This window comes from Palaemon carinicauda, unplaced genomic scaffold (assembly GCF_036898095.1).
Source record: "Palaemon carinicauda isolate YSFRI2023 unplaced genomic scaffold, ASM3689809v2 scaffold811, whole genome shotgun sequence".
NCBI lineage: Eukaryota > Metazoa > Arthropoda > Malacostraca > Decapoda > Palaemonidae > Palaemon > Palaemon carinicauda.
The window spans coordinates 3,403-17,500 of record NW_027172107.1 but is presented as its reverse complement, the minus strand read 5'-3'; the positions used below and the strand labels follow the sequence as shown (position 1 = coordinate 17,500).

General features: G+C 42.5%; 1 long non-coding RNA gene across 1 annotated transcript in view; it reads left to right on the top strand.

Moving 5' to 3' along the window:
• LOC137637525 (uncharacterized) overlaps positions 1-457 on the top strand; it is a 4,404-nt gene extending 3,947 nt beyond the window's left edge. Inside the window, exon 2 of the long non-coding RNA XR_011043686.1 lies at positions 1-457. This exon is cut by the window's left edge and continues 1,127 nt beyond it. This is a non-coding gene — a long non-coding RNA (uncharacterized lncRNA).
• Positions 458-14,098: the final 13,641 nt, after the last annotated feature.

Here is a 14,098-nt window from a genome sequence, read left to right as displayed (position 1 = left end):
TCCTTCTGGAGGTAAGGTCTGAGATCTTGAAGATATTTTACACTATCCTAGGCACTGCACTGTTCACTAGTATTTTGAACTTTGGGAAGTTGGTTGCAGTAGGAGGGACAGAAACCTTTGATTTCTCAACTTTAGAGGGAATGATCCCACTCCCACTGAGATGGGGAAAGGGCCTCCTTTGTGACAGGTTCTTCAGAAGTGGCTTTAAGCCCAACACGGGTCAAGTGTCAATTTTCAAAGGAGGGTGAAAATCATTGCCAAGTTCAAAGTGATGGGGGTCTTTTAGGAGCTTGCTGGGCTGGCTGAAGTGAGAGAGTGGCAGTTTGCTTCGTTTGTTCATTCATTTAAGGTTGCCTGGCCTTATTTAAAACACGGTCTCATGCATTGGCAGGCTGTAAGAGAAAGCTAATTTGACAAGGAAATTCACTGGGGAACAAGAATTAGAATATGTAAAGGTTCTGGTCATAAATTACGTTAAAAGTTAAGCAATAGGAAACAAAGTGAAAGACAGTAAAACTTTATATTACTTTAAACAGCACAAAAGAATATTAACAAATGGCAATCATTCAGTTTACTTTCTGTCCATGACCGAACACCAAAACAAAACCGAAAGTAAGAACGACCTAACTAGTCAATTTGACTATTTCCTATGAATGCAATTACCATTCTCCAAACAACTATTTCTACATCTTCCCCAAAACAACAAAAAGGAAAGTGGTTACACAAAGAACCATTTTAACAGATTAACTTTACAACAAAAGAACACTCCCTCCCGAGCTAAGCTTCTTATCAAGTTTCTGGAGGCAAGAGCACTACTGGGGGTAGGCCTGGTAGATACTTCATCCAGCGAAGCTGTTCCAGTGTCAGGTATTTCATCTGTCTCAAAATTACCAATGTTGTCCTCTTTTTCAATTTGAACATATACATTAGGATCATTAAGCTCAGAATATAATTCCAAAGGTATTAAAAAACTAACATTAATTACACTTTCAGTTTTATCAGGCTTAACAGTACGTACAACTCCTTCGTCGTCACTGAATGTTTCAACAATTCTAACTAAAGGCCAATAAGTTCTAGATTTGGAAGGTAATTTAAAGAGAGCAATTTCCCCTTTTTCCCCACTCTCTTGGAGGAAGGAAAGGAGATCTGTCCTTTTTTTTTCAAACTTACTAGATATTCAGAAAGCCACCTTTCCTTAAAGCTTTCGTAAAGTCCATCCCTAGTTTCCAAAGTACGAGCAAGGAGAGAAGAATAATCCTCCTCCTCACCATACTCCCACTCAGGAACTTGTTCAGAATCACCAATCATTAATGAAGGAATAAATCTGCCAACCAAGAAATGATTAGAAGAAATTATATCTAACTCATTTTCATAAGATCTATAAGTTAAAGGCCTATTATTCAAAATTTTCTGAATGTCAGAGAGGAAAGTGACATATTCAGAGAATGAAGGAGTATATCTACCAAGAGTTTTAAAAAGGCAATGTTTCACTGTTTTAATTAATCTTTCCAAAACAGCACCATACCACGCTGCGTACACAGGGATAGTCTTATGTGAAATTGAAGCGCCCCTAAACTTGTCCTCAAACTCAGAAGTAAGTAACTGTTCAATTATATGACCAGCCTGCACAAAGGATTTGGCATTGTCAGAATAAACAGCGACAGAAACACCAAACCTATTAGAAAACCTAATGAAAGCCAATATAAATTCTGAGGTTGACATAGACTGGACAACTTCCAAATGTATAGCTCTTGTATTAAAATAAGTGAAAATAAGAATGTACACCTTAAATTTTTCTCCATTTTTCTCCAACCATAAGTGGCCTGTATAATCTACATCAGTGAGCAAAAGGCACACTCAAATTAACCCTGGAGGAAAGAAGCGAAGAAGGAGAAGGGTACTTCACTGAGCTAGCATTATAACGCTTGCATACAATACAGTCCTTAAGGACAGACAAAACTGCTTGCCTAGCCTTCACAATCCACAGACCATGCATGTGCAAAAAACTAAGAGTGGATTGCAAACCCACATGCATAGACTTACAATGGGCATAATAAATCAACAACCGAGTCAAGTGATGCTTCTTGTCAACAAGAGTAGGATTGACAATATCAAATTTTAAAGTAATGTTTTTGTCAATCCGATCTTTAGTTCGCATCATACCATTATCATCCAGAAACCAGTTGAACTGCCTAACTAATAAAGGTGGAACTTCAACTGAAGAATCTCTACTCTTCAGATAAGGTAATTCAAAAGGAAAAGCTTCCTCTTGCATCAACCTTAGAAGGTAATTAGAAGCTGCCTCAACAGGGTCAGCTTGAATTTTCATAAACTTATATACAACAGTAAATACCTTAGAAACTACACTGATAAGTCTAGAAAAACTAGAAAAATTACTAATATTTACAAGAGGTTCCTTTTTAGGAAACATTACAGGAGAAATTAAGTCACCTTTCACATTATCAGGAATAGAACCCATAAGACCCTTAGGCCACTCGTCAGGAGAATTCAACTAAGAAGGCCCTTTGATCCAAAGACTGAAATTTTCAAGAAAGTGCTTACAAGTACAAGGTTTAGATAGTAAATCAGACTGATTGCTAGATGAAGGAATTTAAGCTAATGAAACTCTATAAAATCTATCAGAAATCCTATCTAACAGATTAGAAATTTCCTTCAACCTATTATTCACAAATGTGTTTCTCTTTGGAGCCCTATTAGTAAGAATCCAACTAAGAACTACTTGGCCATCTATAAAAAGAGTTATGCTTTGAATTTTAACACAATTTAATAGATTATTTTCAAAAATAGTATCAAAACACCTCAAAGCTAATTGAGCAGCCAAAAGTTCAAAAGTCGGGAGAGTCTTCTGCTTAATAGGGCTAACTTTAGTCCTAGCAAATATCAGAGAACTATGATCACCTTGCACAGCATACATAGCACAACCATAAGCTTCCTTAGAAGCATCGGCAAACAAAAAAAGCTTGACAGGAGCATCAGTTTTATAAGTTTGTCTGGGAGAAGAAGCTTGACTAACCTCATTGTAAGAACTACAAAATTTACACCATAACTTGGAAATTTCGGCACCAGCTGTTTCATCCCAGTTCGAAACTTGCTGGCACAACTTACGAATAATAAGCTTGCCCTGCAGCATTATAGGTGCAAATATGCCAATAGGATCAAAGACAGAAGACAAAGCTGACAAAATCTGACGCTTTGAGGAAGCACCCTTGTTCAATTGCTTAACCTTTAATTGTAAGGTACAGTATCTTGGTCAGAGTCATAAATATATCCTAAAATCTTCATTTTAGAAAAAGCTACCTTTTCATCTTCATCAAGAGTAGACAACAAAGCAGGAATGTTAGAACCCCACTCCCGTAAAGGCAACCCCCCTGAATTCATAATTTTCTTAATAGAATTGATAATAAATGGCATCTGGGCTCCCTGATTAGAAGAGAGCACTAAGTTATCCATATAAAATTTGTCTCTAATCAGAGAAGCTACTTCATTCCCTCTATAGCTAGACAATTGATGTTGAATAATATAATTCAATATAAAGGGAGAACTTACAAATCCCAAAATTATGGTATTATACCTATAGGCAACAAACTTCCCATTTATCTTTCTAAAGAAACAAAATCTATTTCGATCTGCCTCTAAAGATAACCTAACTTGGAGAAAAGCCTTCACTATATCAGCTACAACTACATAATCATTATTTCTGAAATACAAAACCAAAGACAACACGCACGGTAGGGATAGGGAAGTGGGGAATAGGGGATATGGATAAGGATGAGTACCCCTGGATACAATCCAGTTTATAGCCCGAAGGCAGGTACTCGGGATGGGAAAGAGTAAGAAAAAAAAGGGGGGAAAAAGAAGTATAGGAGGAGAGTAAAAGAGAGGGGCAGACCCTCTTGCAATGTTAGGTAGAATAAGATAGAGTGGATAGAAGAGGAAAGGAAAGGTTTTTTGGTTCACGCATCTAGCCCTGCTACAATAAGAATGTTAGATGGCCCCCTTCGAAGGCAAAAATGATATGATGGCAATTTTTTTCAATATTAAACTTACCCGATAATCATGTAGCTGTCAACTCCGTTGCCCGACAGAATTCTATGGAGGGATACGCCAGCTATCACAATACTAGAAGGGGGTGTATTTACCAGCGCCACCTGTGGCCAGGTACTCAAGTACTTCTTGTTGACACCTCCTCAATTATTCCTCTGTCGTGCTTCCGGCAAGACGTTCTGGGATACGCTTATGTTCTTGGAGTATTTTCACGACTTTGGTGAAGTATTTCTCTTTGATTTCGGCTGTCGCTTTACTGGAAACTTCTATATTAGCTTAGTTAGCTTTTGGAATTAATTTGATTAATTATGGTGACGAGAGAGTATGAACTCTCGTTCACCTTTCAATGGCCGACCCTTCCCTTAGACGGAAGTGTTGGTGTCTAAGAGAGTATAGACTCTCTTTCTTAATTTTGCTTAACAAAAGTTATAGATTTATTTATATCTCTCCGCCTCTTATAGGCCTCTTCGATTAACTTCCTTTTATTATAAACTCATTAAAATTAATTTTTATATTTGTTTATATTCGACCTTCCTAATAGTAGGCGGTCTTTTACCGAAGTTAATAAACTTTGAGCCCGTCATTTCGGTTTTACCTGTTAACATATTATGCATTTTCCGCCACAGAGTTTGAAAGATTTTCTTTGACAGTCTCGTACTGTTTTCAAAGTTGAACTAACGTTTTGTTTTGTCTCTGCAGTTGTTGACGTTCAGAACGTTCAACTTGCACTCTATCGTTACGATAGAGAAAGAATGTTCACGGTTTCACGTTGCAGTAAGAGTAACCGTGTCTAGCGTTTTGTTCATTCTTTCTTAACTTAATGGTTTTGATCCTAATAAAGGAACTTTTCAGTTTTTTCCTTTAACAATAATATGTTTTAACGATATATATGATTGGGCTCTTCTCTCAGGTTCTAAGTCAAGAGAGAGAGAGAGAGAGAGAGATAGAGACGGAGGGAGAAAGAGGATAAACGTTTCATTCAAGCCTGCCAGGCGTACGAGTAACGTCGTTATCGTTTTTGCTCTTCTCCCTAGTCTCTTTAGGGGAAGAAACTAAACGTTTCTAGAGTGATCTAGTGTTTAGTCTCTTTCCAACCACTGAATTATCTTTCATTAGATTTTTCTGTTACATTGTAATTCTGTTTTCGCAATTACTAACTTTGAGAAAGGATAGAATTGCGTATTTCAGGTACAAACCACTTAAAGTTTCGAGTTCAGTGAAATAAGTGCAAACAGAAATCAAAGTGATAAGTGATTAGTGCGTGAGGGTACTTTTGTGCGCGCCAGTCGTCCTCCCAGTCCGGGACCTCTTGCAAGCTCCCAAGCCCAGGGGAGAAGCAATGTCGAAGGGCATAAGGGTTCAGCAGGCCTTGATCGGCGCACAGAAGTATTCTCGGTGGTTGTGGGCGTGTCTTACCGAGACCGTCACTCCCACCCGCAGACGATTGAGCCCTTATTTTGCTCGTCTGCAGAAGAGATTAGGGGAGAAAATAAAGGCAGAGTAACGCTGGTCTCAGGTCTCAAGACCTCTTAAACGTTAAGTCCAGACCTATGCCAGACGTACGAAGTTAAAGTTCTCAACCCGAATGCAGTCATTGGGTTAGCTCTGACTCTCCTCAGTCATCAGTTGATTACACTCCGCCTAAGAAGAGTAAGGTTCTGCCACAACAGATCTCTGCTGTTAAGGCTTTACCTCAGCAGAACTTAGTGTCTGCCGACCCCAAGTTAACTCTACTGCAGTCCATACAGTCACAACTTTCGGTCTTGATGCGTGAGTGTCGGGCTGAGAGTGTTGCGCCTCCGCCTCCGCCTACACTCCCCCCCGCCTATGATCGCTCCACCTGATCACAGTACCACCTGCCAGGCGTACGATGTTGTGAACTCTACTACAGTCCATGCAAGCACAGCTTTCGGACTTGATGCGTGAGTGTCGGGCTGAGAGTGTTGCTCCTCCGCCTCCGCCTACACTCCCTCCACCTACACTCGCTCCGCCTGATCACAGTACCATCTGCCAGGCGTACGATGTTGTGGACTCTACTACAGTCCATGCAAGCACAGCTTTCGGACTTGATGCGTGAGTGTCGGGCTGAGAGTGTTGCTCCTCCGCCTCCGCCTACACTCCCTCCACCTACACTCGCTCCGCCTGATCGCAGTACCACCTGCCAGCAGTTCCACCTGCCAGGCGTACGATGTTGAGCCACGTGCTGAGTTTGCTGTTCCCTGTGGTGTTCAGCCTCCGCCTTCCTTAAGGCAACCTTTACATTGGGATCAGGAGGATTATACCTCTCTTCCTCCGCCTCCACTTGCTGCTCCACCAGTGATGCAACACTCGGTTGAGGTACAACAACCTCTCCCGTCCATGAGTCAGTCTCCTCAGCTCTTGCTGCAGCGAGCTCAACCCTCCACAAGGCAAGCACCACAACACCTTAGCCTTGCGCCTCAGGAGCCTCAGCTTGCGAGACATTTACCTTGTTCTGCGCAGCCTCTTCCTCATCGCGCTCCGCTCACACCACAGGAACTGGAACTTGCTACTCCGCTTCCGCCAACCGCTCAGCAAGCGCAACCCTTGGGTTCAACCACTCATGCTAGGAGTCAGCCTCCTCCACCCATGCGCCTTCCTTCTGCTTGTCTTTTATTCAGCCTTTGCAGACTGAGCCTCAGGTGTTCCCTCATCGGAGTCTTGAAGAGGAAACCACAACTATTGTTGTTCCAGCTCGTTCTGACTCTGCTGTTCAGCATACCTTACCTCCATTTTCATACCATGGTTTAAACCCCATGCAAGCATGCATAAAGCACTCTAGCACTGGTCATGGAATTTCTGAGAAATGTTAAACGCCATGCACACGCTCTGCTTTCCTTACAGCAGGCTCTGCTTACAGCAGGCTCTGCTTACTACATGCTCAGCATTCAGCATGCTCTGCATTCAGCATGCTCTGCATACAACATGCTCTGCATACAGCATGCTCTGCATTCAGCATGCTCTGCATACAACATGCTCTACATACAGCATGCTCTGCATACAGCATACTCTGCATACATCATGCTCTGCATACCTTACCGCATGCTTCTCAACACATCTTGGGTTGTTGCCAACTCACTAGACTGTCAAGCAGTTTCATAACGTTGCCTTCTAGTCTGCTGCTTTTGCACCAGTGAACCCTCACTCAGAGAACTTAGCTTTTCTAGGATAAGGTCCCTGTAGATGAGAAAGTTCTTTTCTCCCTCCTTCTGATATTCCCTTGAGGACTCTGTCATTTGGAGGGAGCCTTTAGCTGCATAACCTCTTATGGACTTTTATTTAAGCATAACATGCTTACAGGGAAGGTAATGGTTCCACTTCAGCCGCTAATCCCGTCTGTTACCACACCTGCTCCCATTGACCTTGAGCTGTGTTGCATGACATGCAGTCCAAGCTTAGTCCTTGTTAGAGGATTTTTTGTTTACGGAGTCAATGTGTCACGGGGAAGACGTTCAACAACCAACAGAAGGGACTTGTTGTGACGCAGTGCGGCAACCTCAGCAACCCGTTAAGGAGTTGTCTGTACGACCCAGACAGTCTAGACAGATTCGGGTTGTCACTGTACTTCCTCGCTTGCCCATGATTGACAGTTTACAGACTGTGCAGCAGTATCATGATCTTGTGTCCGGCTCCGTCAGACGACTGGCTTTTAAGAGCTCCCACAAGTCGTCGCTGTCTGGAGATTTTCAAATGGACTATGGATCTGACCAAGGAACTGGGCCTCCTGGTCAATTTTGAGGAGTCTCAGCTCGTTCCATCCCAGACCATTGTCTCCTTGGGTATGGATCTTCAGAGTCGAGCTTTTCGGACTTGTCCGTCGGCCCCAAGGATCTTCCAAGCCCTAGAATGCATCCAGAGCATGCTGAGAAGGAACCGATGCTTAGTCAGGCAGTGGATGAGTCTAACAGGGACACTTTCATCGCTGGCCCTGTTCATCGAGTTAGGGAGACTCCACCTCCGCCCCCTTCAGTATCATCTAGCTGCTCACTGGATAAAGGACATGACGCTAGAGACGGGCTCAGTTCCTGTTTCCGAAGAGATGAGGTCTACTCTAACGTGGTGGAAGAACAGCATTCTTCTCAAGGAAGGTCTACCATTGGCTGTTCAGACCCCCGACCACCGTCTCTTCTCGGACGCATCGGACACGGGCTGGGGTGCGACACTGGACGGACAGGAATGCTCGGGAACATGGAATCAGGAGCAAAGGACACTTCACATCTATTGCAAGGAGTTGTTGGCAGTTCATCTGGCCTTGATAAACTTCAAGTCCCTCCAGCTTAACAAGGTGGTGGAGGTGAACTCCGACTACACCACAGCCTTGGCTTACATCTCCAAGCAGGGAGGGACTCATTCGAGGAAGTTGTTCGAGATCGCAAGGGACCTCCTCATTTGGTCAATAGATCGAAAGCTCACGCTGGTAACGAGGCTCATTCAGGGCGATATGAATGTCATGGCAGATCGCCTCAGCCGGAAGGGTCAGGTCTTCCCCACAGAGTGGACCCTTCACAAGAATGTTTGCAGCAGACTTTGGGCCCTGTGGGGTCAGCCAACCATAGATCTATTCGCTACCTCGATGACCAAGAGGCTCCTCTTGTATTGTTCTCCGATTCCAGACCCAGCAGCAGTTCGCGTGGATGCCTTTCTGCTGGATTGGTCCCATCTCGACCTGTATGCATTCCCGCCGTTCAAGATTGTCAACAGGGTACTTCAGAAGTTCGCCTCTCACAAAGGGACACGGCTGACGTTGGTTGCTCCCCTCTGGCCCGCGAGAGAATGGTTCACCGAGGTACTGCAATGGCTGGTCGACGTTCCCAGGACTCTTCCTCCTAGAGTGGACCTTCTGCGTCAACCTCACGTAAAGAAGGTACACCCAAACCTCCACGCTCTTCGTCTGACTGCCTTCAGACTATCGAAAGACTCTCAAGAGCTAGAGGCTTTTCGAAGGAAGCAGCCAGAGCGATTGCCAGAGCAAGGACGACATCCACTCTCAGAGTCTATCAGTCTTAATGGGAAGTCTTCCGAAGCTGGTGCAAGGCCAATGCAGTTTCCTCAACCAGTTTCCTCAACCAGTACCACTGTAACCCAGATTGCTGACTTCCTGTTACATCTAAGGAACGTAAGATCCCTATCAGCTCCTACGATCAAGGGTTACAGAAGTATGTTGGCAGCGGTTTTCCGCCACAGAGGCTTGGATCTTTCCTCCAACAAAGATCTACAGGACCTCCTTAGGTCTTTTGAGACCTCAAAGGAACGTCGGTTGTCCACTCCAGGCTGGAATCTAGACGTGGTCCTAAGGTTCCTAATGTCATCAGGATTTGAACCGCTCCAATCAGCCTCTTTTAAGGACCTCACATTAAAAACTCTTTTCCTCGTGTGCTTAGCAACAGGTAAAAGAGTAAGTGAGATCCACGCCTTCAGCAGGAACATAGGTTTCACATCTGAAACGGCTACATGTTCCTTGCAGCTCGGTTTTTTGGCTAAAAACGAGCTTCCTTCCCGTCCTTGGCCTAAGTCGTTCGAGATCCCAAGCCTGTCCAACATGGTGGGGAACGAACTGGAGAGAGTACTTTGCCCAGTTAGAGCTCTTAAGTACTATCTAAGAAGGTCAAAACCTTTACGAGGACAATCAGAAGCCTTATGGTGTGCTATCAAGAAGCCTTCTCTACCAATGTCTAAGAACTCAGTTTCTTACTACATCAGGCTTCTGATTAGAGAAGCAAATTCTCATCTGAAGGAAGAAGACCTTGCTTTGCTGAAGATAAGGACACATGAAGTGAGAGCTGTGGCTACTTCAGTGGCCTTCAAACAGAACCGTTCTCTGCAGAGTGTTATGGATGCAACCTATTGGAGAAGCAAGTCAGTGTTCGCATCATTCTATCTCAAAGATGTCCAGTCTCTTTACGAGTACTGCTACACCCTGGGTCCATTCGTAGCAACGAATGCAGTAGTAGGCGAGGGCTCAGCCACTACATTCCCATAATCCCATAACTTTTTAACCTTTCTCTTGAATACTTTTTATGGGTTGTACGGTCGGCTAAGAAGCCTTCCACATCCTTGTTGATTTGGCGGGTGGTCAATTCTTTCTTGAGAAGCGCCAAGGTTAAAGGTTGTGATGAGGTCCTTTAGTATGGGTTGCAGCCCTGTATACTTTAGCACCTTTGAGTTGATTCAGCCTCCCAAGAGGAACGCTGCGCTCAGTAAGGAAGACGATCTTATTAAAGGCAGAGTAACGGTTCAAGTCGACTTCCTTACCAGGTACTTATTATTTCATTGTTATTGTGGATAACTGATTATATGAAATACGGGATACTTAGCTATCCTTTAGTCTTGTACACTGGTTTTTCACCCACCCCCCTGGGTGTGAATCAGCTACATGATTATCGGGTAAGTTTAATATTGAAAAATGTTATTTTTATTAATAAAATAAATTTTTGAATATACTTACCCGATAATCATGATTTAATCGACCCTCCCTTCCTCCCCATAGAGAACCAGTGGACCGAGGAATAATTGAGGAGGTGTCAACAAGAAGTACTTGAGTACCTGGCCACAGGTGGCGCTGGTAAATACACCCCCTTCTAGTATTGTGATAGCTGGCGTATCCCTCCATAGAATTCTGTCGGGCAACGGAGTTGACAGCTACATGATTATCGGGTAAGTATATTCAAAAATTTATTTTATTAATAAAAATAACATATTTATGAGTTATGAGTTTGAAATTTAATTTGAATTATTGATTAATAGTGATTAAGGTTTTGAATTAGTCGGTAGAGATATATCTCGGCCGGGGTGGGTCACAATTGATTTTGGGATCTAGTCTCCTCCACCAGTTGTGATCCCGAGTATGTCCGTTGGAAAGAGTCCTTGTAATTGTGCAGAGGTCGTCATCGTCAATGGCTAATTTGTCCCAGGTTTTCTGGCTAAGCCTGTGAAACCTGACATTGAGGGGTTCCAGCTTGGAATATTGATGGAGATCACATATACTATTAAAATAAGGAGGCCCCTCCTTATAGGCTCGCCTCAGAGCTTTGTTTTGAACCGCTTGCATTTTCCCCAGTGATGACTTACTAATAGTACTAAATATTACAGTAGGGTATTCTAATTGTGGCCTTACTAGGGATTTATAAAGCCTCAGTTGTGTTTTAGTGGATAACCCCTTAAATCTTTTTAACCTATTGTCCGTCAATCTGGAAATGTTAACTCTATTTTTAACATGGGAAAGCAAGCCAGACCGTTTGAATGTACACCCAAGTATTTTAGCATTATTTTTGTATAGAATACGAACGTTATCTATGATTATAGGCGGAGGATTGTTGACCGTTATTGATAATAATTGGAATTTGTTAATATTTGTAGTAATTTTCCCTTTCTTTTCGTAGTTATTGATTTTTATTAATTCACGGACTGTCTTTCTCTGTAATCTTAATTTATTTTTATTAGGATAGGTTATCACTTGGGTATGATCATCGGCAAATATGATCTGAAGGCAGCCTTCTGCAGGTGGAGGGGTATCTTTAATATAAAAGTTGTATAGAGTAGGGGAGAGAACACTACCCTGAGGAACTCCTGAGAGTAATTGAAACTCTGGCCCTATGTAATCTTTAATGTTGATCATGGCAACCCGGTCATCTAAAAAGTTGCATAGCAGTCTGGTTATTATATCTGGCAATTGTGCCTCTAAAAGTTTATATTTTAAGCCCTCATGCCAGACCTTATCAAAGGCTCTGCTTACATCTCTTGAAATTAAGTTACATCCACACCCTAAACTTTTTTTAACTGCTATGTATTCATACAATCTGGCTAATGCTAGTTGGGTCCCCTTGCCATGAGTGAACCCATACTGATTCTTATTCACGAGCAAATTATCATCCAAGAACTCCTCAAACCTTACTTTTATTATCTTTTCAAATATTTTCCCCGGGGTCTCTAATAGGGATATTGGTCTATAATTCGATACTGAAGTTAAGTCTTTACCCTTTTTCCCTATAAAGGGAAGTACGGCTCTCTTGAAAAAGTCTGGCCAGTAGCCCATACTTAGGGACTCATTTAAGATGTGACAGAGAAAGGAGAGCATTGAATTGGGAAGATTTTTTTAGAATAGTTTTATTGACTTTTGATTGGCCAGGAGCTTTGTTTTGAAATTGTTTAATGATATTGATAATATCCTGGAGTTGGATAGGTTTCAAGAAGGAGTCGTCCTTGTCAAGCCTCCCTAGATCTACTGAATCGTGAGGGACTATGCGATCAGCATGTTCATGGATTGCCGCCATGACATGTTGCTCATGTTGTTGATCAAACCTACGATTTTCTTCTGGGTCAATCCTAAAGATGTTTGACCAGAATTCTCTGAAAACAATCTCTTGTTCCCGAGGAGCATAGACCTTCTCATTATTGTTAATGCGATCTGAGGACGAACCTAAAAGGTTCCTAACCATTCTCCAAAATTTACCTGGGTCTTTATAAGAGACCTCACACTTGTTCAAGAGAGTGTCCCAGTTTGAGTTAATGAGTTCTACAGATTCGATTTTGATACGTTCTTGGATGTCATGGATGTATTCTATAATATGTCTTGATGGACCTTGGATATTAATTTGATTTAAGGCCTGTTTGTAACGGAATTGTAGCAGTTTGAGGAGGTCAGTTTCCTTAGTGAAGGGTAGGATTCTATGGGTTTTGATGGGAATATACTGCTCTGAGGCTTCCTTGATCAACCAATACCAGAAAGTTAGTTTGTTGTCAACATAGGTTTTATCTTTTAAGATATTATTCGGTTCGTCATAGTTAGAGAGAGAGTCATCGAGTGAGTCCTTAAAACGTTCCCAGTCAGCATTATTGATATCAAGTGTAGTTCTAGTTGGTACCAAAATGTGTCTCACAGTAAGTTTTAAAACTAAGGGAATATGATCTGAAGTGGTTAGAGGGCCTTGAGTGAGTGAATAATTAAAAATGTGTAGTCTATTAGAAAGGAGAATATCTGGCCTGCCAGAGGTTCTCCTGTGAAAGAATGTGTCAAAATCTGGTCCTAAGAACCTTACGAGGTTCCTATTCAATAGAATGTTTATAAGATTCCCTACTGGGTTTATTCTATTGTGGCCAAGGGCCGTGTGGGCTGCATTGAGATCAGCCAGCAGGTAGACTGGGATATTACGTCTCATCAATGAGAGTACATCCTGTTGTGGGAATATTGGGTTTCTGGGGGGTAGGTAAGTAGTTGCCACTACCACTGGTCCCCGTACCGTTTGCAGTTCAACTGCTAAAAGGTCATGGTTGAAACAGTCTATTAACTTGACTGTAATATCCCGTCTGACCACTATTGCTATCCCAGCGTTCTGTTCTCCAGAGATGTTACTTTGGAAAACATTATAGTTCCAGATTTTGATGCGGGAGGAATTCGGAATGCCTGTGGAATTGAGAAGGATGAGGTGGGGGGAGAGAGAGGAGTAAATGTAGGAAAGTCCACTTCAAAACATTATGTTGGATTACTGTGAGAGTATCCATTAGGGTAACCATCTTTTACTTATATCATAAAATCCAACCTCCCGAATCTATCTGCATTCAACCTTGTGAGTTTAGGGACATACTTATCAAGTTGGATTGAGCCATTGTTTATTAGACTAATACAGTACTGTTCTCTAATTTTTCCGTAAAAAGGTATTTGAGAGTCTTTGATTCGAAAATCATTTTCTTTAAAGATTCATGAGTAGCCAATCTGGGGGTTGCGGTATTGATTGACGTATAAAGTCTGAAACCAATTTTTGTTACCTTAGGTTGATTAATGAGGGGAAGGGGTGGGAGGGCGGTGGCGCCTTGTGATACTTCAACATGGACAACTGCTGAGGTGGAGGGTTGTGGCTGCTTTTTGGCAGGATTGGCAGGTGCTGAAATATCAGTCAGTCACTGAGAACTCTTTTCCTGCTTAGATCCTCTGTCTCCATATCATCAGTAATTGTGAGAGCCTGTGGGAGGTTAGAGTCGGTCTGAGGTCCTGATTGAGCCTGTGGGGGGTTAGAGTCGG